Genomic DNA, 27879 nt, shown 5'->3' on the forward strand with positions numbered 1-27879 from the left:
TGAGTCTCCTCTCCTGCGCTTCTCCCCTTCCATTCCAACTGTGCTGTGACTGCATCCTGCCCTGCCTGCAGCTAGAGAGTAATGAAAAATCTGATATGGAAGTCAGCTGATAAAGAATAGGGATATAATTAATGCCAGTTGACATAGCTTTATTGAAACTAGATCTTGTCAAACAAATTTGATCTCAATAATGTAATTTCAAAGAATGGATTGTTAAAGGGAATTGTGTAGATGTAATGTACTTATATTTTCATAGAGCATTTGACTTAGTACCGCATGATAGTCTGGCTAAAATCTTAATATTACACAATATCAGTAAAGTGCCTGTTAAGTGGACTAAGGACTGGTCAGCTAAGAGAGCTCAAAGGCGTCATTTGTGGGAAGTATCACTAAATGAGTGTCCAGGGGATTTGGCAAGAGCTGATATAAAGTTCAATACCATTCAACAGATACATCCATGATTTGGAAGTAACTATAAACAATAGTTTAAAGGTGAGTTTTAAGTTTTGCAATGTCACAAGACTGATAGGGTAATAAATAATGAAAAAACTTTACGTAAAGTGATTAGCATCATGAAGAAAGCTAACAAAATATGTATTAACAGTCATATGCAAAGTAATACACTTGGGACTACGTACTAAATCTTGCAGTCCTCCATTCTGTAGGTATATATTGAAAAAGGGCTGTTGCACTCCCTAGAGTTGAGCACAGGAGGAGGAATGGGAGAGATTTTTAACCTACATGCATGGTATTGACAGACGGCTGGTATAATACAGCATATAGACCTAGTACAGGGTTTTTAGGGGAAGGTAGAAAAACTGAAGAGAGCACAGCAGAGGCACCAAGATGACTTGGAATGAGGAAACAGAGCTCAGTTTATTTCGTTTCAAAAACACTGAGAAGTGACTTATTTAGTGTAGAAGTACCCTAATGGAGAAAAAAATACCAAGTGCACTTTTTTCCCCACCATGATCAGAGGACCCTTTCACAACAACAGGAACCAGCATCTGGAGGCTAGAGCAGTTTATATTAACTGCTAGTGTAGTTTGTCTTTAAAATAACGTACTTTTCATTTAATAGAAAGAATGATTGAATATTGTAAATTCTAGCAAGGATGATTTTTGTTTTGCATACCCTCAGGTCTATCCAGTACCTTAATGAAAGAGTCATTTTAATTCATTACCATCTGTGGCCTGATATATAATAGAGGGCATCCATGTGGTCTTTCTGCTTTTAAGTATGACTCTGAAGTGAATGTGCCGAAGAGATTCCTGTTGACTAAGCATCATCTTTGTCCTTGAGTCATACTGAGGTCGTATGTAACCTTGCTGTGCCAGTAGTCACAAGAACACACCAGATGACCTGATGTGTATTGTATATATGTGTTCATTCTTTCCCTCTCTCTATGTATGTAACTTGCAAGAACCCGTTGTTCTTCCCTCTTCTGCTCCTTAGCTATGAGAGTGTTTCTGGCCATGAGAAGACTACCGTTAACAGCTTAGGCTGTATTTCCGACCTGCCACCTTCAGTCAGTTTGCCAAGTCAGACCAACTTCCTGTATCTCAATTTCATTTTCTGGACCTTCAACCTACACCCAGAGCTCCTGACTGTTCTGAAGACTTTGCTTGGTCCATACTGCTCTAGATTCCTCTTCCTCAACCCAGAATTCAGGTAGGTTATTTCTGGCCTTCCCTACTTGTAGAGTCAATATGAGAAGCTGTGGGAAATGGAAGGAGTGCTAAGGAAGTCTCAGTATGTCCAAGTAGGAAAACGTTGTGCTGTGTCCTCTTTCTTTGCACTTATGGGTTTTCAGATCCAAGGGAAGGGAAATACTGGAAAGACTCAGAGGCTTTGGATGAAAGTTATAGGCAAAGATGAGGAACAGACGGGCAAGCACAAGAAGATATGAGATACAGGGAGGAGAAAGAGCAGCATGAGGAGGCTGAGGAGAGGCCTTTGTAGTATAATAAGATTTTCCATTAAAAGATTTCATGCGATTAAGCAAAACCCTTTGCAGCCAAAGCTGCTGTTTTGAACTCCCAGAAGCATATGTATCCCCCTCATGAAAGAACTAAAGCACCAGCCTGTTTCTTTCTCATGACTGACAGGGGCTTATGTCCTCTCCTCCTTTTTTATGCTTCCAATGGAGCTGGATTTGCTGAGCTGAGGCAATAGTTGATGCTATTGTAGATACTGGGGCTGCTTTCCTGGCAGAACCCCTGCATTCCCACAGCAGTTATGGCCAGGGTCAGTGACCCTTGCAACTGCTTTGTGCCCTTTACCCTTGCCTTCTTTCTCTGTAATGGCACTACCACTGATTTAATAGCATTAATGTTTTAAGCCTTTCTTAGAGCATTCTACTCCCATTGGCCCTCCTCTTTCATCTTAATTTGGCTGGAAGAAATGGTAGCTGTTTCTTGCTGTTTGCTAATGAACCTGGAGCAAGCAGGAAGAATAGCCTCATGAAGGCTTCTGTAAGCTCAGCTCAAACGAGTACCTGACTAGAGCATCTTTGCAGCTGGCAAGAAAAGAAAGCAAAGCCTACCAGAGTCTCTGCGGTCCAAGACTTCTTCTCGGATATGTTTCATTTTCTCAAATCCAATGAAATATTTTGTGATTCATATTTTTCCAGTTCCACATGTGATTAAACCAGGATTCTATGAAGCTTTGTCAGAGGGGAAGAAGAATCCTGGCTTGTAGGACAGGCAATATCTAAGTGGTCAGGATTCTTATGTGGGATACTCCAAACATTTACTAGAGCAGATTTGATCTGGGCTTTTCCACTGGCTAGTTCTGTAGCAGCTGTAGGACTGAGCCCTTGCCAAAGAAGCACTTATTAATTCACACAGAGTGAAAGAGTTGCAACAGAGAAGACTATTCCCAAAAGAAGAAATTACACCAATCAAGGCATTTAACTATGCTGGGGGAGAGTCAAGTTCAAGTTTTAAGTCCAGAAAAATAGACCAGGAACTTGAGCCCAAATCTCTCATATCCCATGTAGGTCTTGTTCTACATGCAGGTTTCCCTGTTGTCCAATGCAAATCAGGGAGCCTTTTCTAGCAAGGGTTTCTTCAGGACAGTGAGTTCCTGCAAAACATAAAGATTTCAACAAATTGAGTATTTCCTAACAAAGCTAGTTACGCAAAGACAGGAAAAAAAAATAATCCCACAAGCAGTTCTATAGATGAGGTGCTGCCAAGTAGGTAGAGAGGGAGACGTTAGGGAGATAAATAGATAGTTGCCCAAGCATGGGCAGACTTGTGGCAGCTGCTTAAGCCAGGTCTCTCTTTCGAGTTCCTGCAAGTGTCGTCCTTACTTGGGATGCAGTGTGTGTCAAATGAAGGAATTTTACTTGGAATCATAGGTAGAATTGGAAAGTTTGCATCATTATCTCCCGAATGCAGTGTGTGACTGCAAAAGGCCACACACTCTTTCCTTTGCCTGTTTCCTTTTTGTGTGGAGGAGGAATGGAGCTGTTGATGGATATGTGGTGTTTTCATGTGCAGACCTGAACTTTGGGACTTGGGCTTGTATGGAAGCAAGTCCTGCCATTACATCTGCTCTATTTTTCCTGTTTTCAGTGCCATTGTTTTGGAGCAGCTCCCAGAGTGTTTGTTTCAGCTACATGGCCATTTCCCCTCTCTGCTTACTTGGACCAGGGCTGCTCATCGAATGAGATCTGACTAGATCTTTCATCACCTTCCACTTCCTAGAATTATTGTTGTGCTTGCTTGTGACTGGGAGGATTTGTTCCTTCCAGATACTTGGTGTTGCTTCATGTAAGTGCAAGGTCACTTCTGCAGCACTAGTTTTCTTCCAGCTCCACTACTGCTTGAAAAGCATTCTCAAATAGCTGTTTGGCCTCTGGAGTGAGTTTGTCCCAGTCTATTGCCAGTGGTCATCTGGATCAGAATCACGGCTGACATTGACTGGCCCCTTTGACAGTAGTCTTGGCAGAGAAGTCAGGGCTTGAACAGACCATTAGATAATTAGACACTACTGCAGTGACTTACAATCAAAGAGCCTAAAGAAATGGATGCAGACGGTCCTCTTGCAGTCCTAGAAGTAATAACTCCAAAGGAGTAAAAGTAGTTCTGAAAATATTTCCTTTTCTATGAGAGACACCCCTGGGTGTATTGCAAGATTTTGCTGAGTTTCCTGACAAACTGCTTTGTATTCCTGGTGGGCCTTGAAAAGCCAGGAGGCCTACAGGAGACAGGCCTGGATCTTTCTGTGGCTTATTCACCATGCATATAATCGTTAAATGTTTCCACCGCACAGTCTTCTATTGCTAGTTTTAGGAAGCAGAGGGAATGTAGCTGAACTCTCAGAATCTAGACAGGATGGCAAGACTGGCAGCTAGACAAAGCTTCTCTTTATCCAGATAGATCTTCATGGCTTTTGGATAACAGGTCTGTCAGTGCCAGCTGCATGGCACAATTTTGCAAAGAACCTGCAGAATTTTGGGAAAATTTTTGAGCATATCAGAAAAGGAAGTGTAATCATGCCTCCCGACTCCAGCTTGAGATCCTATGACTCTGAAGTTTGAGCTGAAATTGAAGATCTCTTCTCTGTTCTCCAGTTTGAGCACAAAAGAGTGGAGGGTTTTATAAGTCTGAAAATCTGACGTTGAAGTTGTTCTTCATCTGAGGAAACAAAGGGAGAGGAAATTGATCATGGCATCTGTATTCAGCCTTTTCAATTTTGCCTTTTTTTTTGTAAGAACAACCTTATCCATTTCCCTCCTTCTCTGTTGCTCTCCTGTGAAAGTGAACAGGATTCACCACTGTGCATATGGAGCACACATATGACATTTTGAAACCAACACTGTAGAGTGAATCTGGATTTTCTTTAAATATTTTTTCTTAGTGAAGACCTTTTTAAACCAGAGGGCTTGTGTCCTTTGCTTGATGCTCATCTGATAAATTGTGATGAAAATAAAGTCACTAGTCAGCAACAGCCTTCATCTGAATGCCCCTGAATGAGGCTTTGGGGTGGGGTGTTTTAAGCTTTCCTCTTTGAAGTAAGAGCACTTCTGCCAGTGCTGTGGTAGCACCATTTCACAGTCCAGAATCAGTTTGAACAAACTAAGCAGATTATCACTGTTTCAGTAACATGCAGAAATCCTAATCCAGAAGGAGACCTCACTAACAGGCTTGATGTTTATTTGGAATCAAAGGTCAGGATAGTTGTGTGAATTATGAACTAATATATGAATGAAAAATGTAGAGAACATGAGTCTTCCTGCATCAGGGTGGGCAATAGGCCCTTGCTAGAGGTGATTCAGACAAGGCTGCCTGGTGACTGCCCTCTGAGGAGACTCCTGTTCAAGCAGCAGGAGCTGACAGTGTGGGAAAGGGCAGGGGACATGGCTATTTCTCAGCTTGATAGTGTGCAGGCTGTCTGAAGACAAGTTTCTCATCCCAAGTGCTTCCTTTGGGCAAGGAGGGAGAACAGGCTATGGGATTCAAATCCTTGCTGGCATGTGTATGCAGAGATGGAATGAAATCTCTGTTGCATCCAAATTGTATTTTAAGAACTTGATTCGGATGTCCACCAAAAAGAGACAATAGCACACCAGTACTGAGGCGTGGAATGACCTTACAACCCTTGAAATTATAAGGAAGGTATGCATTTATTTACGACGCCGGACACACAGGGAATCATTTCACCTAATGCATGTGTAAAATTACAGTAGCTCTGAGTTTAGTTAAATGCAGGAAAGTGTTACATATTCATGAAAGTTTTAGGAACGCCTATACATATTCATAACCTGTCCCCGAGAAGGTGGTTCTTATTACAATGAGTTCCGGGAGACTATTTCCATAGTCTCCACCTCTGGCTCCTCCTGGTTGCAGCTGCGCAGTGATCGTGAACTCAGGTCCTCTTTCTCTGTACACGGTCAGCTTTGGTCCAGTGTGATGAGTTGGTTAGGTCTCAGACTTCTGAGTTGGTTAAAACTGGCATATCTCCTGTCCTGTGCCCAAGTTTCTGTAATCTAGTTCACCCAAGGATGCACCAAGGATGCACCCAAGGATTACTATTTTTGCAAGGCGTCAGTGAAGTCCTGTTTTTTTGTACAATAAGTTACACAGAGCTAAGCAAGGCTAGGCAATAGTGATGTGGGTTAAAGTGTTAGCTCTCTAAGTGTCTTTAGTGATGTGGGGTAGGGTTAGTTCTTTAAGTGTTAGTTAAGTGTTAATAAATTAGTTGTCAATTCCCTGTATCAGTACATTTTCTGCACAGAGATAATAAAATTAATTTTCTGCTTTTTTTTTTTTTTTTTAAAGAGAACTTTCATTCTTTTCCTCATGCTACTTCTGTCACCAAGAAGTAGGTGTCAACCTTGTCGCAGCCCATGGCCTGGCCATCAGATGCTATCTACATTGTTTAGATCCTTCTGTCTAGAAGGCAGTCTTTCTAGAAGACTATATTGTAACCTGCTTGTGTTTGGTGGAAAACAAATTTACTTAAAAATGTGAGACATGGTACTGGCCCAAGTATGGCTCTAAGATACTGTTGTTCAGAAAATTAGGATGTGGAAATGAAAAACTTTTTTCCTAATATGAATCAGTGTGTCTCTAATCTTCAGCTACATGTCTATTAAGCTAGGCATTGGCTATAGAAATGGAATAGCACCTTGTCACTATGGTTGTGCTGCCTTTCAAGGGGATTGAGAAGAAGGTGGTAATTATCTGGTGATACATGAGCATCAGATCAATTTCGTGGAAGTAGGTGTTTCAAAACATGACTTATTTGCTCACTTCTTCAATTGTGTTTGGCTGACACCAGTTATACTATACACCCTGGTAGCCTCTGATCATTCCTTCAGGCATAGAGTATCTGTGAGAATCTTTTTATTTCATGCTATTGCCTTTCAGCCCCCCAGCCTCCAAATACTTGTGCCTTTCCACATGGTGTGCTGGAAATGCTCTTTCCAAACTTCTCTACCAAGCTCCTTTGAATGTCCATGACCACTCTCAACACTCATGTCTTCTTATGAAGCCATTAATGTAGGATGTTGAGTTTCTACTAGGAAAAGGCAATAGCAACTCAACTGCAGTTTATTGCTACTCTCTGAATCTCTTCTCTGTTCCTTTTTTTTTTTTCCCCTCCCATCATTTTATACTTGTTCATGACCCTGTTAATTGGGTATAGCTGAGTTGAGAAATTGTGCTTCCTCCTGAAGAAAGATTGCACCTTTCAGTGAAAAAGCTAGAAAGCTGGGCCAAGTATAGAAAGCATAATGCCCAATATGAGAATACAATTAATAATGAAATTCCTTCTTAGCTGCTTCAGCACTCTTTTCCTTGGTTTTCCACAGCATATTCTGAGACGCCAAAGGTCAGGCAACCATGCTCATAACCTCGCAAACCCCTTTTAAAACTCAGTCTAAAGCCAGCTAAGAAAGGGTGTTTTGGGTCTATGAATACAAGCTTCTTGTGCTGCCTTCTCCTGCTATTTCCATCTCCCTGGACACCAGTTTTAAACAGCCATCCCTGAGCTTATTCCTCCCCTGCAGAGTTCCTGTTGGATCTTTCTTTTTCTCCTGTTTTTGTCCTGCTGTCCTCATGCTGCCACTTCAGTTCAGTGCCATGGAGACAGTGGTTTCTTTTGCTATTTGCAGCACCTTCTGGCCAGTTGCAGCCTTTTTAAGGCAGTTAAAGTGGCCTATAAATCATATATTGCAAGGTGTCTTCATCAATTATAGGTTTATTAACCCCACAGACTCTAGTGTTCTCTCAACTTTATTATATAGAGATCACAAACAATACACTAGAGATACAAAGGATGGAGTTGGTCTTGAAATATTCTATGGTTGTTTTCTCCTCACTTCCATTTAGTTTTACGGGTTCCTTGTGCCTAAAAAATATTTGTTAACACTATCACCAGCTCCTGCTTGATGTCTAACTGTTCTGGCAACAGTTTGTAATGCAGTTTTCTATCTGCCTAAGTCCTGTGGTACATTTATTTCTTTTGCTGATATTACAGTTTTGACTGAAATAGAAACTGCTAATGGGTTTCTCCAAACTCCACATAATCACCTCCTGACATGAATATCACTTTTGTTCTTACCATGACCTATGACAGAGACATTATTTTTACTTTAATTTGTGGTCTATAACAAGAAAGTTAAACAGATTTCAGGACTGTACTTCAAACAGATACTTGAGCAATGGAAATTCAATGAGAAACTCTGACCATCAATGGGTTCTTGGGGACAGGTCACTGTTGGCATAATTTCCCTTCAGCACTCAGAGGACTACAGTGATAGAGCCTGCCAGATTTCAAGATGCTAGTTTAGAGAAAATATGGACCTACATTTAGGAATGCTCTGTCTAAATCAGCCAGGCAAGACAGAGTTCGTGCCGCTTGCCTGAGGTCACAAAGAAAGTCAGTATCGGAGATGGAGTATTGCAACTGCAGGCTTCTGCTCAGGCTGTGTGCCTCCAGTACAGAAATATATAACCTGTCCAATCTCGTCTCCATGGGGCAGTGCTAATATGACCAGCAAATGCTTCAGCATTCCCAGAAAACTGCTAGTGGGGACCTCTAACTGGGCAAAATCTGTACTGTCCAACCCTAAGGAAGCTGACTGCAAGCTGACTGCAAGCTGACTGCAAGCTGAAAGATTTGATGACTGTGTTGTTATCTATATTATATTCCACCCTGAAAGGGATTAAAATATTATTTTAACACACCTGATCCTCCGAAATGCTACCAGGCATTTGAACAACATCATTCTTTGTGCATGTAGAATATTTTTCTCACATGGATCTAGCTGATTTCCCCTCATTCTTGATTCTCTCTGCTGATCGTCACATATCATTTCAAGAGCTAACCCCATCTCTGACTGCAGCTATTTGTTATCAGCCCCTTTGCCTTTACCACTTCCATTTGTAATTTAAACACCCTAATTTAATAGGTTTGTCTCATTATTTTGATTAATCATATTAACTCATATTAATTAAGAGATGGATTTAGGTAATGACAGAGGTTAATGGAGTCAGTTTTCACTTTCCCCTGGTTTTTCAGGGAAGGGGGGACACAGGGGTAGGAGGGGAAAATAAAAAGAGAGACTAGAAAGAGTAAAAAAGAGGAACTGTTGGGGGGAAAATATCAGTTAGCAATCAGAAGTTCCCCACTAATTGAATGTCTGATTTTATTAATGATGAAATTTATAAAGGTCCTTAAGAAAAGAAAAGAATTTAGCCAGTTCAGCAGTTAAGTGTGAATATTAACTAACTCTGAGATAAAATTTAAAATATCCATTTTCTTTTCTCCAGTTCTTTAAATAAAAAGCTCTCTTTGACACTTCATCCCATTAGAGCTTTAGCTTCCTTTGCCATCTATTGCTAAATGGCTGGAGACTGTGCAGAGAATGTAATGTCCTGGGTGGTTTAAGAAATGCTGACCTCAGAGGGCAGGAAGTTAATACACGGATCATCATAGTGCTTATTTGCCTTGATGCTTGCTCTCTGATGATGCTCTGGTAAGTGGAAGAAGGATTCCAGCTCTGCCCTACACTCTATCTGGTCTCTGTCATGCTTGTTTCCCTGAGGCTCCAGAAAAAAAGAACCGCAAACAGTGTCAGATTCAGGCTGAACTTTGTGCTGGTGCCGTGGGCGGCATTTCCATCTCAACAAAGGCATGGTGAATCCTTTGCTCATTGAAGTCCCTCCATGACAGGGTTTCATGGTTATTACTCCTGGGCATGTCCAGCAGCAGAGTGCTTCTAATTTGTCTCTTTTTCCTTATTCGTACTCATGTTATGTAGGCATAAAGTCCCCTTTGAGGAGAGGAACTCTTTATAGCCCTACTGCCCTCATGAAAATGACAGCATGAGGGCAAGTCAGTGGAAGGCTCTTTCATCCTGTGCTCCATGACATTTCAACTGACCTGCTGCAGTGAACATTTGAACAGAAAGCCATTTGGGAGCTGATGCTGGTTGGTAGTCAATTGTGGGGTGACTGTACAAGACCCCAGAGTAGGCAGGTAAGCTTTCTCCTTACCAGAAGAGATTTTTTGTGACAATGGTAATATTCCAATGGCAATATTTTTGTGGCAATGGTAGCATGGTATACAAAATAAAGGGAGGTAACTGTAGAGGAAGAGAAACTGTTATTCAAACCTTAAATTAACATGTATGAGTTTGCATAACTCATAACAGCTTGCATAAATTGTCACGAATCAAAATGAAAAAGAATTAGAACAAAAAAGATTATTTGTGAACAAACTGTTACAAAAAAAAAAATTGTGAGGGAACTTGACTTCTTTGTATATACTCTTCCAGTTAATGTTGCTGTTGAAATGTAGTACTCAGGCGACTTGTGAAAGGTAGCCAGTAAGGTTTGTGAGACCGTGTTCTAGTTTGAAGGGTAGTGCACTATCAGACCAAAGATTATTTGGCATTAAATTACAATGAAAAGCAGCAAGAACATGGTGAACATTTCCTGTAACGTATTTGGAGAGATAATCTTTAAGTGGCACCAACTGTAGTCACAGTACCCCATGACCATCCAGCTCTTGTAACTGCTCTACAGTCCCTTGATCTCGGTTACTTTAAACTAAAGTCTGCAACATACACAGTCTCATTCAATTTTTTAATTTCATCCAGCTGGAGTCACAATACCTAACTTGACTGCCACTCAGGAGATATTTTAATATAAATTCCAGAAGTTGATTACTTTTCAGTGATCTGTGATTAAAATAGCAGAAGTTTAAAGTGGATTTTTTTCCATAATCAGTATTTCAGAGTGGATGAATGAAACAAATTTCAGTTCAAAAGGCACTAGAGCAGTTGAAATCTGGTAAGACTGACTGACCTTTTTCTGACTTTGATGGGAATATCAAGAAACAATTTTGCTTTTGCACTGGTGCTTCATAACAGGTAAAAATATACCACATTTCAAGATTGTTTGCAACTTGGAAATGTTGATTTTCTGTTTCTATTATGTTAGAAAACGGTATAAAATTAACATCCTTTTTCGCTCTTTTTTTGTTTTTTCTTTGCTTAATATAAGCATAAGTCAGCTATGGAATGATTTCTGTGCAAAATGACAGTTGACCTGAACAGTGGAGAATGACGAGTTTGAAAGATTCAGTTGGTATTCCCGGTTTAGTACCGTCTGGCTTGCATACGAAAGTATAAGGATGCAGGACTTACATTTGAAAAGTACAAGGCTCAGAAGAGAGAGAATTAGAGGCGTGTAACATTAAGGGACTTGAGAAATAGATAACGGGAAGCATCTAAATGCAGCCTGACATTATGAAATGACACAATGAAATGTCACTAAATTAGGAATTAGAAAAATACGACTGGCAGGATATTTTGTTCAGAGAGCTAAGGTCTTGTTCAAGCAGGGAAAGCCTCTCAGGCAGACTTTGTCTCTGTGGAGTCTTCCTGCATCCCTGCACTACAGCTGCCTCTCTACCTGCGAGTATTCCTAGAACTCCAGCCCCTGAAATCCTGCTTTCCCTTGAAGAACTCCCATTTTATTAATATAATGCAAAGCTTTTATCTCTACAGAGAAGCTTGAAACAGTAGAATGTTAAAAGCTCAGAAAATGTAAAAACCTGATAGGAAAATTCAATATATGTCTATGCATATATATATACATATATATATATGTATATATAAAGACAACAGTACCTCATGATGTTTTAAGGCAGTTTTGGGATCATTTTGAAACCTGACTCAAATTGGAAGTCTTTCATTTTGCAAAACTGTCAATGATTTCAGTGAGGGTTCAGATGGACAGAGGATGCCAGATACAACGTTTTCATTGTGGGATTGGGAGGACTGGACTGCTCCGTTTTGCAGACTTTTAGTGACTACCGTTTGAATTAATATGTGACTAAATGGCAAGTTTGAATAAGATAACTTGTCTGTAATGTTTATGATTTTTTTCATACTCCTTCCCTTAAATTTGAGGTACAGATTTTTTTTTTTTAATTAACAGTAGACATACAACCTGAGATTTGCATATTGCAAGGAAGTATCATACTAAATCAGCAAAAGCACATTGTAATACTAGCCTCTGACTAAAAATAAAGATTTAAAAAAAAATAGCACAGAAACTTTGTGTAGATGTGACGTTTTCTCCAAAAAGCCATGGTAATTTATTTCTGATTTTACTTGTGTTAAATTTACACCAGCCAGAAGTCAATGGAGTTGCTTCACAGTGTACAGTAGCATCAGGTTAGAACTGAGTCCTGCATCTTAAAATATTATATGTAAGTGTATACACACATCTTTGTGGGTGCACTGTATCTCTTTGTCTATGCTTATTCAAGTGTATATATTTCACAGCTGCTGTCTGCATCATTCACTTCCAAAAGCAGCATGCATTCATTTTCATAACTTTTTGTTCTATTACAATATTAATAGGACTATCAATGGGAAAGGACAAGAGAAGCATTTTTAATGTTTATCTGACAGTTGCAAATTTCACTTGAGGTTGTTTACTGGGATCTGATTGTTGGCAAAGAGGAGTAGGAAAGGCAGCAAGATGAATGGGATCACAGGAAGAAGAGATGTATTTATGGGTCCTCTTAGCACCATCTAAGAGTAATAAAAAGTGCTGTCTTACCCCTCCTTTAACAGGTCTTAAGTTTTAAACAGCAAAAAATGAGGGATTGTTTTAATTAACTTCTATTTAATCCAGGTAGCCTGTTCAAAGTAAAACATATTGCATTTAGATATGTGAAAATTAGATGAAGGTCTCATTGTATATGCTTATTCTCACCCAACATATTTTCCCTAATGAGGAAAGTGCATGGAAATAAGAGAGAGTTTGTGGACTTGAGGGTGAACCTGCAATGTGATGTCAAACTGTGTACCAAATTGCTGTTGGAGCTTCGTTTTTTTGACCTTCAGTTCTAGAACTATCCTAAATGATGTGTGCTGGTTTGCCTGAAAATGAGTTAGTTTTCTTCATGCAGTTAGAAACCTTTCTTTTTTCATAACTAGCACTGTCATTATTTGGACTTAGTTCAAGAACAAGAAGATAACACGCCGGGGCAGAGTTAATGTTTTTAATTGCTCTGGTCTGAGAGCCAAGGACATTCTGAGCCCTCTGCCCACAGGTGTGAGGCATCAAGGAAGGGGGCATGGATGGGGCAGAGCTTGACTGACATCCAGATTGATCAATAAGAGTATTCCATCCCATTAGTGTCATGCTTCATATTTAAGGAGAGTCGGGAGTGGTCTTCTGATCTCTCTCTCATGTTCTTTTTGTAGGAGTGAGTGAGTGAGTGAGTGAGTGGCTGTTTTGGTTATATTGCTAGCTCAGGTTAAACCACGACATGAGGCTTATTTGCTATGGAGAGAGATGAACCTTTTCCCAATCTTACTCTGCCGTTTTACAGACCCTAAATTTTACAGATCTGGGCATTGCACCTCCAAATTTTCTGTGCTGTAAACATCACCTCAGACATAAAACCCCGAACCCGAACCAAATCAACAACAAACAAAAGCAACAAACAATCTTGGAATTCTGCTTGTCTTTATAGTTCATGCTTTAAAATGTTTAAGTATCAGTTTTTCAATTAGAAATGCAGAGAATCTAACATTTCACCAGCTGATGCTGAGGAACAGAATCAAAAATGTGTAGATTATAGATAACAAAACCTAGTAGAATGATAACCTTGGGTATTGTTTTCAGCTCTAGTTGCCTCTGTCACAGATTACTGCACAAACAGAAGAACTTCAGAGGTAGGTAGCAGGTAGAGGTGTTTGGAAAAACAGGCTATTTTGTCTGAGGGAAAATGTTTGGAGAAGATCATGGAAGTGTGAGGGGAAGGTTTAATTTTCCATGCAAAATGAAATGCAAAATAACTGGGTATGTAGATTTGAACTATGAAATGTTTCTTCCTGGGAATTACAGCTCATGTGCTTCTCTGTCTCTTCTTCTCACTAGGCTGGGCTTTTTTAGTGGACTATGTCTCCTTTGGTACACCTTCACTGCCCCACTGAGAAGCTTTGATGAGGACTTAGACCACCACTACAGAGTACTGTGGCAGAACTATTTTTTTTAATGAAAAATATGAAGTTTCCACAAGAAGCAGAAACATTCCCCAAAACTGTAATTATGTCAAAGGTAATTAATTTGGGAGAAGGCTTACAAGAACTTTCAGTTGTCAGTATGAAAAATAATAATTGTCATAGTACATGAATTCTTATTATGTTTTGAAATGTCAGAGGAAACAATAGATTTGGAAAGGGACAGATACAAAACCCTTGGAAAGGAAATGAAACAGCTATACAAAATAGGGTTCTCAGCAGGAAAGACAGCTTGGATGGGTAAAGAGGGGATTTAACATCGAACCTGTCAACCAAACCAGTGGTGTCTCCAGGATGCTTTTGTGAGCCTGCTTGATCTGTGGGCATTTGGGCTGGATGGTTTTAGTAAGGGCTTTCTTTTCTGGCATGTGATCCTGCCTTTTCTGAATCCCTCTCTTGCCCTTTCTGTGGGCTGGGGAGAGCTGTGCAGGCAGACAGCGTGCAACCATGCAGGCAGCCCAGCTGCTTTGAACAGTGTCTTGTGGGAGTGAGGGAGGAGGTGAGAAAATGCTTCATTGCTGTCTGTGCCGGGGATCCTGGAGAGACTCAGAGACATTGGCAGAGTCCACACATCACTGCTGGGTAACTCCACTCACTGTTTATCAGTCACCAGGACTACTTTCTATTCAGTGTTAGGTTTGGGTTAATGACAATTAGGTTCCTTTCAGTAGTTAGGTTAATTACATTTGGGTATTCTCTGTTGTCACTACCCCTGAAAGAGGGGTCTGAAACTGGCCCTATTTACAGCCTGCAAAATCTGAATTTGAACTGGGAGTAAGGTGGTCCAGACCAGTGCTTTATTAAGAAGCCAGTGGAGCAGCAGCCATGTTGCACATGCCTTCATTGCCTAAGGCTTCCCCAGCACTTTTAAAGAAATCTAGATTTGGTGTGTCCCTGGTCAGAGACACTCATGTGCACTTTACACAACAGGCAGTATCAGCTTAGCCATTCACTTAACCCCTGGGTTACTCTTGCCTGCAGGGCCACTGCTGACTACCTGCCTTAGAAGCTGGAGCATCCTTGTTTGGAATGCCTCTGCAGGAAAAGGAGAGTCCTGCCCTTTAATTTAATAGTGGAATTGTTGATGCAGTATCCGCACATCTAGTAACTGACTGCTGGGGCCAAAACCATTTGAATTTCTCCCAAATTTGCTGTGGACTGGTGTTTGGATTCCGGTTCTTTGTAGTGCAACGTGCTCAGGAAGCTACCACCATAAAAGTAGCGTCAGCAGAGCCTTTATCTCTGGCATGCAACTATCTCCATCCTCCATTGCAAATCACTGCATCTTTCTAAACTGATTCCTCTGGGAAGGACCTAGCGTGTTCTTTATAATGAACACAGCCAAATGCAGAGGGGACAGCCTCATCTGTTGGGCTGAGCATTAAACTGAAAGCCAGGGACCTGTGTCTTTCGGTACCCTTTTAGTGCAGTCGAAACACTTCACTCTTGCAGCTTCTTCCTCTGAGGAAAGGACTTCAGCAACCTCTTGCAAGGCAAGGGCTGATGAGTGCAGCTGATAGACTAGCAGAGTGAAAGGAAATGAAGGAGAGTTTCTGTGCCTGGCTGCTGAAGGCTCTGGCATCTGAAAGCACTAGCATGCACAAAGAGGGATTAAGCAAATTTGTGGACAACAGGCTCATAAAATGGGTGCTAGAGGACACAAGGGGCACTACTGCATGTCACAGCTCTGAGGAAGAGACATGCAGAGGAGGATTTAGGAGGGATGGTACATGACTGCTTAGCTTGCTTTGGAGTCTTGTGTGTAACAGAAAACTGGTAGTGGTAGGACTAACTGTGAGGTGGTGTGAGGACAGAATTAACCGGAAGAGCCTGCACAGCTGGCCTGCAAAGATTTTGAGTGAAAGCAAATACCTCTACTGGCCATGAGGGGGGTGTAGCATCCAGGGAGTTGTTTCCTCAGGGTGGTACTGACTGACATTATTATTTATGTGCTGAAATTCTCCTTAGCCTATCCCAGGTTGGCTCTGCGGAAAAATTTCTTCAGCAATGCTATGTGTGCACCAAACCCAGAGCTTGTTCTGTGACTCAGGAGGTTGGGGGCAGACTGTGTGCTTTCTTGCCTCTCCTGCTTTTTAAAAAGTCCCTTAGCAATGAACATTGATGTGCAATAGGCTCTGCTGAGCATGCTGGCAGCAACGATTCCCTGCTGAGTGACGTGATCACAGATGGCACCTGCTGATGTTGCATGCTTACCCTGGAAGCTTGTTTCACAGGATCATCCCAAGATGCTGAGAACAACTATGTTGTTACATGCACGAATGTTACTACAGTGCCTTCATAGATGTCTACAATGCTGAAAGTTTCATGCCATCTGCTTGTGTGAAGCTCTGCTGTAAGTTGAGATTCCATCTCCAGGTCATATGCTGAAGTGGTAAAGGTGTTTGCTGTATTTATTGTCTCTTTTCAAGCTAATGTCTTTCAGTTGTACCCATGTCTTACCAGAATGACCTTTGGTAGGACACAGTGTGGAAATTTGAGGAGTTACATTTAATATATTTATGGTTACTTTTATTCATGTTCATAAAATGCTTTGTAGGCATTTATAGTGTAACATTGGATCATGTTCCTAAAGTAACAAAGTGTTATATCTAGCTTGAAGGCAGGGAAGTAGAGGTGAAAGGAGGGAAAGGGATTTGTCCAGGCCCACAGGTAGAGTCACTGGGCACTGACATCTCAACTGTGGTGCCTGCCTTTGTGTCCTAAAATGTGACTACATTGCTGACAGACTGGGGTATCACTGAACAATAACTTTGCTATGCTGGCCAGTAATACAGAAACTCATCCGTACCTCTTGGGAAGGCAGCACTGGAAAGGGGTTGTGTGCGTGATGGGAAATGTGTGGTCAATTTTGACTGAGACCCACAAAGTTGTACAAACTAATGAATAAGTCTCTAGGTTTCATTGGGTGCTACGTGAAGATCGTAAGAAGGAAATACTCTCAGGTATCAAGTGGAATTTAGCAGTAGAATTTATTTGCACTGGATGTTGTGAATAACCAAGAATATAAATAAGGTATTCAAATCCATTGATGTCTAATAAATAGGATGATTTGAATGCAGCCTTTGGCCTTATGAACTCCTGAAAGGACTGGGTGCTTAGAAGAGTATACCTGGAGAAGGTGGATTCTCACAGGCATCTGGTGTTAGCTGCTGTTGAGGCAGGATATTTGGTGTGATGGACCTTTGGTTTGTCTCTTCTGATGAACCTGATAATGCACATTTTGCTATGACAATCAATGTAAGCTGTAATTTAGAGATGGGTGCGTTGGGTGATGGATAGTTAGTAATGTTAAAAGCTATGACAAGATCCTACAGCAACTCTTCTCCTCCAGTCTTCCTTGCTCTGTTCTTGCACCACTCTGTGAAAGTCCAGTTTCCTGCATTCTAACACATTAACAAGTACCAGGGCCTACAAGGAGAGCCCAGGTCTTGCTCTCAGAATTGCTAGCTGGGACTTGCTCAGCCTATGATCATGCAAGGCTGTTCTGAACTCATGTCCTGTCTTGATTTCTGACTATGCTGTAGTTGTGAGATTGCAGTGTTTCAGAGGCTGTTTAAAGCTGAGGTCCTTTTGTGTTGATGCGAGAGCTGATGTTCTAGAATTTGACAGATGTGTTAATTATATTCCATGTTCTGTAAGTGCTATTACTGCAATACTGTTCACTTTTTGTCCTGACTGTTGCTTCCTGAGTCGTGAGGTAACCCAACATCTATCTGTTTTAGAGGTGACAGTGTTTTAGGGGGAGGTGAAATGGTTCCTATATATTAATTTCTAGGTCTTTTCAAAATGAAACACTACATGTGCTTAGCAGTAGTAGATAATAACCCTTCTTTCAAACTCCATTTGAGCAAAAAAGCTGCTGCCATCCCAGTGTTATGTATGCATTAGTGAAGTAAACCAAACAACATTTAGAAAAAACATGTAACCTCTATCAGAACCGTGAGATGTAAAATGAAGCAACTGCGGGAGAATCTTCCCCAGATCCCCTCCATATTTTCAAAAGTCCTAAATAAGTTTAAATGTGAAATCTGGTGTTCACTGATGGGCTAGGCTGGTGATATTTGGACTTGCTCCTGTGACTTACATGGGCAGAAAAGGAAAATTTTGGAGCATAGTGAAGTTTTTCCAGAAATCACATGCCTCTTTTTGACTGTCTGCTTGGGAAGAATGTAAATGTGAGTGTGTTCCCTGGTGATTGTCCAGGTGATAACCTCTTCGGCATTCCACTGAACGGCCACCTGTCTGCCTGTAATAAATGATGGCTATAAAGGGAAGTGATTGCAGCCATGATACAGCCAGAGTCATTTGTTTATATTCTTATAATATGTATCAGATTGAATAGAAATTATCACTTACAATTGACAAATGGAGAGTGGAGATATTTGGTGGGTATGAAGAAGATCAGCCAGAGCTGAGCCAGCTGCAAACTTTGTTCGGTGAAGGCTGTCTGCAGAATGCAAGTGTCAGGCCAGCCAGTGATTAATGGTAAAGCTGGAGGCTTGCTCGTGTTGATGATCCACACATCTTTGTACAGGAGCACACAGTCAGTAAAGCCTCTTGTTGCTTCTCAGAAAGGATCCTGATGGGTAGAGGCTGCCATTTTGGGGATGGAGTGTGTAATTAAGTAAATGAAGGCCAAAGGAAAGGAGTACTCTTGGGCATTTCTCCAGCAGAAGAGTACTGACATGTAGTGTTGCCCCTCACAGTTAAAGTGGTACACAAGACCTAAGCAGAACACACCTGGCTGGATGCAGAAGTGCTACTATATGTTACTGTAATGAGGATACTGTTCTCTGAACAGGGGAAAGGGGTATTTGTTGGTTCTCTTTCAGAATAAGAGTCTGCCCTGTATGACTGCTTTCCTGATTGGCTGCTGATGTTTCTCCCTTTTGTCACTGTGTAGATACAGCACTTCCACTTCTGGATCAAGAAGCTGAGTCTGTCCATGTGAGAAACCTAAGAACTGATCAAGGGGCTGGAGAGCCAAGTGCATTCAATCTGCAAACAAACTGAATCTTTTAAGCTCCCACTAGCATTTGATCCTTTTTGGCAAGTCTTTGGAGGGATACTGGAACTAAAGAAAAATCTTGGACCCAAGGTAGAAAAACAGTTTCTCAAGACAAATGATACTGGACAAATCTCTAGACAATATGCAGCTGCTAGAAGTGGTGAACGATGTGCCCCCTATGAACTATTTGTTGGGAGAGCTTTTTGGATTCTGCATGTGAAGACCTATTCCTGCAGATATCTGTAGTAATCTGCCATGTTCTTATTTGCTGTTTGAAGTGATTTGGAGGTGGAGTGGTTGAAAGAAATGAAGTAGGAATAAAGTAGGAGTGGCTAAAGAAGTGAAGTGTAGGCCAGTTCCATCCATTGTGCTTGCCTGTAATTTTGGTATGAAGGAATAAAGATAACATCATCTGTAGATATTTTGTAGAAGAAAAAATTATGGAACATGCAACAACCTCTGGCATAGAGTTTAATGTCCTCTCACCTACCTGTTCCCCTCTGAAAATATTACATATAGGCCCAGCCACCCAGGGTGTCTGTCCACAAGTCTATGGGATACAGAGCTGACTTGAGTGAAAGCTCCATATGAGAGAGGTTCATCACATAGCTACTGCCAGGAGTGGGAATAGACTTGGTTATAAGTGCTCTTCTTTCTGTTTACTGAAGTGTTGCCCTGTGCCTGGTAAAGGAGACTACCGGCTAATTCTTGGAGTCTTGCCCTAAATCTGTCTTTTCAGTTTGGTAGAAAACATGTGTCCCAGATCTCTGAGCACTCATAACTCCTGCTGGATAATAAGCTCAGGGAGTGCTTCCAGTTAACACTGTGCAAGGGCTTTCAACTTGGAAAGGAATGCTCTGTCTCTTAATTTTTTGCCCAGATAATGAATACTACTAGGGGAAGGGTTATATATGAGTTAATTCAAAACAACATTACAACAGATAAAAACATTTGAGAGAAGCATCAGTTTCCTCCAAATGGGTTAGTTCTACTGATGGCTGCTACTTTAGGTTTCCCCACCAGCACAAGACGCTGTTGGATAAAAATGAACTCTCATTTTTCTTACGCTACTGACAAACTAAAAGGCAAATAGTGCTTTGTCTGGTTTGCATGGGACAGTGAACTATTCTGACTGCAGACCCACTGCTTTTGGCTTGCTTCTCTGTCTTACATTTCATTTCACATCTCATGTTTGTGCAGTGTGAAGGCTTCTCTCCAGAGATCTGGCTTAGATAGAGAGTACTGCTCTACTCACTGCTGCCTGGTCTTGCTAGGACAGACAGTTCCTTGCATAAGCTCATAAATCACATAACGCATGATGTGATCAATACATCCCTTCCATATTGAAATTTCAATAATCAGCTTGCCTGAGCAAGTAGGAGACCAAACCTGGTACCTAAATGCCTGTGCTGGTTTTGTTAAAAACAAGTTTATCTTTTAGTGAATTTGCCTGTCAGCTAAAGCCTTCATATTAGCTGCATTTTCCCGGAGAACCAGATACATGCTTTGGTAAACATAACAATGGAATGTGAGGTTATTCATAAGGACAGATTCACCTCTTGTGAGGGGGCAACGAGAAACAGGTGACCAAGAAACTGACCAACGGAGTATAACATCCCATTCACTTGAATACTTCATATAAAAGTGGGAGATCAAGAGGATCTCTTCCCTTTTTCCTTACGGCCGACATTAGGAGAGGACCTTGCTAGTTGTCCCTGAGAACTGAGGCCTAGTGAGAGACTGAATCCAGCTCCGGTTGGCTGCAGAGTCCAATCCAGGACTTTGGGTGCCGGCTCTGCAGTTGCTGAGACTTTCAAGATTGGTTTTGTATATTTTGTATTATTTTCTCTATTCTTATTAGTAGCATTAGTAAAACGTTTTTAATTTTTCCAACTCTCTTCTCTCTGTCCTCCTTTTCCTCCTGATCACCTGTCCTGAGTGGGAAGCGGGGAGATGGAGGGGCTGAAGGGGGAAGGTAAAAAAGAACCACCGCTTCAGGCAAAAAGAACCACCTAAGCAATGCTTTGTAAGTAAAACTGCTAAGCTGAATGATAAAGGAGAAACTCAAAAATTACTTTGCTGGTTTCTTAATATCTCTTTGTTCGGATAAATGAAACTGTCCTTCTTGTAAAGCTTACAAAAGCAGAACTTTAGTACTTGTTTAAAACCTGAAAGTCCTTACAGAAAGAAAAAACCCTGTTTATTGCCTTAGCTTTACCACACCTCCTTATGTGTTACACTGACCAGTTGTTGTCCTCTTTTAATCCAGAGAAGCACAGAATGATGCTTTAAGGGGGAATCTAAGACACTCTGAATTTATCCACATAAATCTGGTACTGAGAAGAGGAGATGATGAATGAAGGACTTTTAACTTTGCTTAGATAAATGCTGCTTTGTCATGGTATCATAAATGAAGTCTATGCAGTTGTAACAATTAAATTAGGTACTGGCAGCAATTAGGTGTTATCTCCTAAATATATTTGTTGGCAGGTGCTGACACATACCTATAATCGTAATGTGTGATGAGGTGGAAGAGATGTCTTTCAAAAAACCCCTAAAACACCAAAAATGCATAACAAAACAACCAGCTCCTCCTGTTCTTTGGTGGTTCACTTTCTGATGTCTGATGGAACATTACTGATCTGAAGGGCAGTGCTCTTTCATTCATCTGACTAGTATTTGAGTAATAACTTAATTTGGTGCAGCTTCAGTATAGCTGTGCTTACACGCTTTAAAGTTTAACTGAGTGTTACCTTGCATGTTTTTACTTTGTGCTGCTCTTGTAACTGAAGTTGAAAGTGTCTGATGCCATGTTCATTTGGGAACAGTGACTTTCAATCAGAGGTACATTTGAGCTATGGAAGCATTTAAAATGACACAGAAAGAGATAACAGACCATGACAGTATATGTCAACAGTCTATAGTGCTAAATTCATTAAACACTGTGAACTCATGTTAGTAAAATTATTGGAGATACAGGGGACCATGACATATAATGATTAAGTAGCTGCAACCTGGGTATTTTCATAGTTGCAAAGGCTTTCCCTCCTAGCACAAACTGCTCTCTGTTGGGCATGGGTTTTCTTTTTCCGACCAGGACTTCAGTATATAGAATCTTGGCCTTTAGTCTGGAAAGTCTTCCCTACTTCATCAGCACAAATGTATGAAAAAAGCTGTGGAGAATAAGAGAAACTGAAAAGGATAAAATTAGTATATGGAGGATATAGTAAGTGAAGGTAAAAGTAAATGTGAGCTGATAAAAGCTGTTCAAAGCTAGTGAGAAGCAATGGGCTGAGCGTGGTTCCTCAGCATGCTTCCTAGAGGAGAGCATCTTAACTGCTTTTGGTAGCAGAACTTTCTGTCTTTGTCCTCTCTGTCCTTGCTGACAAAATCCATGGCAACTATGGCAGCTGTAAAACTTCAAACAAGAATTGATGTAGCTTGGTGTCCTGTTTGCATACTTCTGGGAAGAACAGCAGTGTGTGGTAATGCAGCAGTTTAGGATCTTCCTGAGGTAAATGTTTCAATTAACTACTGTGATGAAAGGTCCTTACAAAGATCTTTGTAAGCCTAGGCTGAACTACATTTAGCAAAGCAAGAGGAGGAGCAGTATGAATTAGATCTTCTCTTGGTCCCTGAAACGTACACAGAAGTATAACCAAAATACCTTCAGCCAGCTCCAGAGTAGCTGGTAGGGCAGCAGTATCCTGGCTGTTTTGATGAACTCAGATTAAAAATGTAAAGCTTGTCTTTAAAATAGGTGGGAAGGAGTTCAGGGAAACCCTATGACCTGGAAGAAAAGAGGACCAGAAAATACCATCCGTATGGGGCACTGTTTCAGGCCGAAAGACTTCTTGTTTGTTTGGTATAGGATTTGAATCACAGGAGGAACTTGTTCTCACTCTATAAATGAATGATTACTTGTCTTTTTATGGAGAGCAAATGTAGCCTTTTTAATATGGTTGCTAAGAGCCCTGGCATCTTCCTAACAAAAACTCTGGATTTAATTATACCAGGGACCCTTCAAATTTTACAGCATAGTTCCTGTATGAAACAGAACTGCTTGTAGCTACCTGCCTTGCTTGCTCAGTGCAAAGCGAAGAAGCTTGGAGTACAAAGGACCATTTATGTGTAGCGACTTGGCTGAAGACGTACAGTGGAGAAGGGATAATGCCTCAGGTGCAGTACAGGAGCCTGCAGACTGTTCTCGGTTGTGTATGTTATAAACCCAAAGAGGAACAGGCTGTGCATAATCTATCCAACTCTCAACAGGCTCAGCCACAGATTTCCTGGCCAGCTGATGCTATTTAGAAAGAACACTGGCATCTATTTTGAAGAAAGAATAAATCAGTAAGTCATTACTTGTTAGACAAAGTGATAAAAGCCCTACGTTAGTGTATGGGATTTCCTCTTTCTTACAGGTTTACTGCTTGCTCTCTCTCCTCTAGCTTTTAAGGAGAATCTGGGATTTGAGGAGTTTGTTGGGTTTTGCATGTGTGCTAATGTCCTCTTCTCACTTTTTCCCCACCTGCTGGTTTCTCTTCTCTGTCTCTAGGCTTTCCAGGCTGCTGTATATCTGCAGCATGAATGTGAAGGTGTGCAGCTCTGGCGCAAGGCCATCCTCTTTCCCCTATTTACCCCCTCAGCATGTGCACAATATGTTAAGAATCAGGCAAAAGGGCTGCTACAAAAATAATAGCACTGGCATTATCTCTGCTCCTCCTACTCCCGTAGGGCTCCCTGTGCAGTGTTTATGCATTGTTGTTAACAGGATGGTGATTCTACCTCCCTCTGTGGTGCTTAGAAAAATGGTCCCCTGAAGTGATGTTAGACCTTTATCTCATTCTTGAGGGCTTTTTTTTTTGCCCTCTCACCATCTTGGCTGTGTACTTATTCTCAAATTTCAGTCTAGAAGGTGACCTCTGCATTTTGCCCTGTTGTGGTTGGTAGGGCACAAGGGGACCCTGGAGCACTGGTGCTCTCTTTCCTTTCTTTCTTCAGAGATTCTGCATGCAGGTCATTCTTCTTCCCATACAAGACTGATGGCATTTCCCTCTGGGGTACATCAGCACTGCCTCTACTCTGGACTGCTGGATAGGAATGAAAGGTATAACATCTCTGGTCCTCCTTCTGTAACAGTTTTGCCCCATGTGAGGAGTGTGGCCCATGGCGGTATATCTCAGGATATCCTTAGAGCATAATTATGCTCTGGATCTGACTTTTTACAGTGATTATTACCTTCCCTGTAGTTTTCCACTAAGGAACCACCATGAGCTTTACATGGGTTAATGAATTAAGTACCCCACGTGACATCTGTCTTTCTCATTATGCTTGTTCCAGGGAGATGAAGGAAACTAAGCATTATGATGGGAATTGACAACAACTAGTTGAAGCTACATGCAGACCAGCCAGCTCTGTCCACTAAGCAAAAGTGTACATTTATTCTGCACTGGATAGATTTTGGGTCCTGACTTGCAGCCACTAGCCGATGACACTAGGCAATGCTTTTAGTTCTCCTTGACTCTTTCCTTTTTGCTTTGGCTCTTTCTTCTGCACACCTGAACCAATTCCGGGAGGAGAGAGCTAATAGCACAGTAACTTGGGGTGGGAATCTTTCCATGGCATCCTCTCCCCACCCCCGCTCCTGTCCATACAAGATTGATAATGAAACCGATACCTTTCACCGGCGTAATTTTCATATTTAATGAGCGTGACTCAGAAACTATTACATTAATTAGTCAAATCCCACAAACCGTTAATGGTGCACTCGGTAATTAATATTGTATTCAATTAAAAGCTGACCTGTTTCAGGTGCCTTCCCCTGGTTTGGGGGCCTCTTTGCAGACAGCGTATGTTCCAGTGCCTGAGGCCAAGCCTTTTATTTTGTTCCAGTGGTGGGCAAGGGAGGTATTATTTTTTCCTGTTTTGCTTGTATGGGTTTTTTCTTTGTGAACATATGCTGGTTTCTCTCCCCGCCTCCATCTGCAAACGTGGCTGCTCTCACTATACAGACAACCTGCTTGCTGTGATTTATGGGTTAGCGCAGTGCGGGGCTCACAGACTGGAAAATTTCCAGTTTACACAAGAATTCCCTGAAAAATGAGCTTGGTTAATTTATTTCTTTCATTAATGAGTTCGAACTGTAAGATAATCTTTCTGAAACCCACTACCCTCGCCTCTACAAACTCTCAGAAGCTCAAAAGGCCTCTGCTCTGCTTCCACAGGGCTCAAATTCACATTTTAACAAACTGTGGACAAAAATGTTTGGTCAAAAGTTACTTTTGAAACTTCTTTAAAGAGGTAGGGTTGTTTGGTTTGGGGCCGTTGTTGTTGTAGTTCTGTGTTGTTGTTGTTGTTTTTTTTCCCCACCTGAAGGCGAGGGGTGGAGATCCTAGATCCCAACATAAATGTTTCAGAGCTGCTTGTCTGAGTTAGCTCCCTGCTGTGTCTTGCTGAAGCCTGCAGGTTTGCTGCTCCGTGGTTCTGTGGGAGCAGGGTGACATCTTTCAGCCAAGCCTGTGTCACAGCAGGCCCCTTCTATGCAGCTGTGGTTCACTGGCCGCCTGAGATCCACAGACTATATCCAGTAGTTTCCCCAGCTGTTTCCTCTTGTTCAGCAGGAGGGGAAGAGTTGCACACAGGTCCAGTGCTGATGCTCCTGTTTTGCTGATGTGATCTGTGTACCACTGGATACAGTCACCTTGCAGTTGAGACATGTTGCTTGAAATCAGTTTGGGCCATTCAACCAGAATTATCAACAACTTTTTTTTTTTTTTCCTCCCCCCTGTTGCCCTGGTCACAGTTATGATCTGTTTCCAAGTTCTCCTCAGCACCTCTATTCCATGCTGGATGCTTGGAACATGACAGCTAATCCCTTCAGCAAATTCAGACACCTTATTTGGGCTCCCTACAATTTTCCTGTGTTCTGCCATGTAAGAGTGCAATACTAAACCTTCTCACTGAAGTTGAATAAAGAGGAGTTATTGTCACCTGTCTCACAAAAGTTGTGTATGTCTGTAGATAAACATTAAACAGCATTTGTAATAAGATCACCCTGCTTGTTTTTGAGCAATTTGGTATCTGGTCTGACCTGAATCACTGCTCTCTAACCAGATCTTTTGATTTCTGTTGCCATATTGCATTATTTTCCCCTACAGGTAAATATATTGCTATGCAGACTAAATTTCTGCAGAATAGCAGGGAACATGAAAATTGTCTTGAAAATACACTATTGTTACAAAGACTTTGAATGAGAAATACATGAAATATCATTGTGATTTCTTCCTACATAGGTTTAGTCATCTTTTAAAAAAATAACAAATGCTTTGAAACAAAAGAATACAGAGGTTTTTAAACATCTCTTATTATCCTTTAAAGCAGTAGATTTTTTTGAGAAGGAGTTTCACTTATTGTCATTAAAAACTTCCACAGTGTATGGGGATATAGCGGAAGATTTGGCGAGGAGGTTAGTTAAATGTAAATACGCTCAAGTGACTTGCACCTGTCTGTAGAAAAAGCACATACATCACACTAATTGTTTTACTGGCCTTGTGTGTAGAACCTCTGTGTTAGATAACATAGGCCTCTGAGAAACCCTAGGCACCTTATCACTGTGTCTGAGATTCCTGCTTTGTTGTGAGAAAGAGCGGGAGGCTGCGCCTGCCTGAAGCCTTGAAATACAGGTGAGCTCAGCAGGCCCAGTGATCTTCCAGCAGGGCTGAACTGACCAGCGCCTGCCTCCCCGCTTGTGTCACCTCTGCCTGGGAGCTCAGGTGTGGCTTCGGAGATCCCCCAGTAGAGAGGTAACTAAAACAAAATTTGCTCTTTGCAATGCATTCGTGGCCTCTGGCTCTTCTTGCGACGTACCTGCATATGTGTACACACACAGCAAATCTAGTAATGACGTCTGTTCACTAGTCCAGCTAAAATGTTTCCATTTATGTAGTATTTGTCACGCTTATTATGTCTTTCAGCCTTTTCTTCAAGTTCATGGACTCTAAAACAGTTTTCCGTGGATGCGTGGGCTCCTGTATAGTGACACCAAGCCTCCTGACAATGGGATTGCTTCTTGTTGATGCCTTTTGTGGGTCTTTTGCAAGTATTTTGAGGAAACCCAGTGATCCGCAGGCTGTAAGCTGAAAACCATTAGTGTGTTGCTTTTTGTTCCACGTCAGGAATTATTATATACTGTATTAAATACCTCGAAAGTACCAGCTGAGTAAAGTATTGCTAATCCTTTTAACCTGCATATGCTTCTTTTGGAAGGGCAGGTGTCAAGTGGAATGACTATGAAAATGAATGGCTGACTGAAAATGCTGGTATGGATACTTGTGCACTCTCAGCCACTACCACTCAATTTTCACTGAGGGTCTGGAAATTTTAATGAGGCCCACTGCAAGAGCGCAACACCATGAGTGCCTTGGGGCTGGGTGAGTACTGGAAAACATGGGATCTCCCACAGGACCATGGTAAACATCCTGTGATTTTGAGATTGCAAGAGTTAGGCATAATTTACTTGCAGACTAGTTTCTCCCTTACCCCTTGTTGTAGCTCTGAGTTATGCAAATGGGGTGTGGACTGTTCAAAATGACTGAAGAGTAGCTGTTTTGGGAATATTATCTAACTCCCATAGGCCTCTGCAAATCTCAGTGTAACATTTCTGGAAAGCTGATGGGACTTGCTGGACTATTTTAAGAAGTATAGGCTATATTCTTGTACCATTGTTGACAAGTCCCTTGACAAGTACATTGTTGGGTACAAATGCAAGTTCCCTGAGAAGCTGCAG

At 41.4% G+C, this 27879-nt stretch overlaps 1 long non-coding RNA gene across 1 annotated transcript; it reads left to right on the forward strand.

Annotated features, from left to right (window-relative positions):
- Positions 1–1452: 1452 nt before the first annotated feature.
- LOC309442865 lies at positions 1453–27356 on the forward strand. Its single transcript, XR_014184704.1, has 4 exons — positions 1453–1671; positions 13923–14102; positions 24096–24201; positions 27068–27356. It is a non-coding gene; the product is annotated as an uncharacterized lncRNA (long non-coding RNA).
- Positions 27357–27879: the final 523 nt, after the last annotated feature.

Source organism: Streptopelia decaocto, assembly GCF_964273445.1.
Source record: "Streptopelia decaocto genome assembly, chromosome: 7".
NCBI classification, from domain to species: domain Eukaryota; kingdom Metazoa; phylum Chordata; class Aves; order Columbiformes; family Columbidae; genus Streptopelia; species Streptopelia decaocto.